This window comes from Bombina bombina, chromosome 8, assembly GCF_027579735.1.
Source record: "Bombina bombina isolate aBomBom1 chromosome 8, aBomBom1.pri, whole genome shotgun sequence".
NCBI lineage: Eukaryota > Metazoa > Chordata > Amphibia > Anura > Bombinatoridae > Bombina > Bombina bombina.
Genome location: NC_069506.1, coordinates 326679097 through 326680840, shown reverse-complemented (window position 1 = coordinate 326680840; position 1744 = coordinate 326679097).

Here is a 1744-nt window from a genome sequence, read left to right as displayed (position 1 = left end):
CTAATTCTGCATACAGCGGCACTAGATGTATTTTCAGCTTCTCCCATGTACAGTTTACCCTAGCTTACCTTCCATACTGCAGGAATAGTAGTTCTCCATTGACTAGTACATGGGAGAAGCTGAAAACACATCTAGTGCTGCCGTATGCAGGATTTGCTTTCATTCACTCCCCTCCTTTTCTACTCTGCTTGTTTCTCAGTGAGCTCCAGTGGCACAGCAGTGCTAAATAAATGTGGTGAGCACCATTGGAGAGAGTACTGTAAAATGTGCAGTAGTGACATAGCAGTGCTAAATAAAAGTGGTGAGCATCACACTGGAGTGAGTATTGATACCTTCTGCAGCAGATAGTGACATAGTAGTGCTAAATACAAGTGGTGAGCATCAGATTGAAGAGAGTATTGTCAGCATCGGCTGTCAATCATCTTAATTGGATCAAGATAATTGGAATATAATATATATATATATATTTGTGTGTGTGTGTGTGACGTGCGGTGAGGTCAGAGGCTAGTGAGGCACTGGCTATGATACGCCCAAGAAATATAAATATTTATACCTATTACCCATATATATATAAATAGGTAATTAAGCTTGCATGATTCAGATAGAGCATGTCATTTTAAGACACTTTTAATTCACTTCTATTTTCAAATGTGCTTTGTTCTCTTAGTTTCCCTTGTTGAAAAAGAATATGCAGATATCCTATACTAGTGGGAGCTAGCTGCTAAATTGGTGCCTGCACACATTTGTCTCTTGTAATTGATTAACTAGTTGTGCTCAGCTAGCTCTCAGTAGTGCATTGCTGCTCCTTCAAAGGATAACAAGAGAATGGAGCAAATTTGATAATATAAGTAAATTTGAAAGTTTATATGTTCTTGGATCTAACCCCCAAGGGTTCCACACAGGGAAAATATTTCCATTATACTAACTTATAACTAAAGACAGTGCTTAAGGCACCAATCAAACAGTAATATGGGTATAACACCAGAGCAGAACCTAGCTCTAAAAAGTGTACTGAACCACCAACCCAGTCTGCTCCATTACAGAACTAATAATGTAGCAAAGTAAACTTCTTACACAGACTAAATGATGTATTGTAAAATGTACTGAACCCCCAAGCCAGTCTGCTCCATTACAAAACTAATACTGTAGCAACGTAAACTTCCTACACGGACTAAAGGATGTTGTGAAATGTACTGAACCCCCAAGCCAGTCTGCTCCATTACAAAACTAATACTGTAGCAACGTAAACTTCCTACTCGGACTAAAGGATGTTGTAAAATGTACTGAGCCCCCAAGCCAGTCTGCTCCATTGCAGAACTAATACTGTAGCAACGTAAACTTCTTACACAGACTAAGGGCTAGATTTATCAAAGCTGAGGCATACAGGGGCACGTATACGCGCCCCTGTATGCCTCAGCTCACCTGTGGCAGGGAGAAATTATCCGCAGGTAATCAACATTGCACACGAGCGCAATTTTGCGCTCGCGTGCAATCCCGCACCCCTGCCCGCGCACAGCCAATCACGTGCGGGCAGGAGCTGTCAATCTCCTCGGTCGGACTCGACCGCAGAGATTTAATTTCGACACCTTTGAGGTGGCGAAGAGCTTAGGGAAGCAGCGTTCTTGTGACCGCTGCTTGATCAATAATGGCGAGCAAGTTCTTGTGAGAACTTGCAGCCGTAGGGGCTTGATAAATCGAGCCCTAAAGGATGTGTTGTAAAATGTACTGAACCCCTAAGCCAATC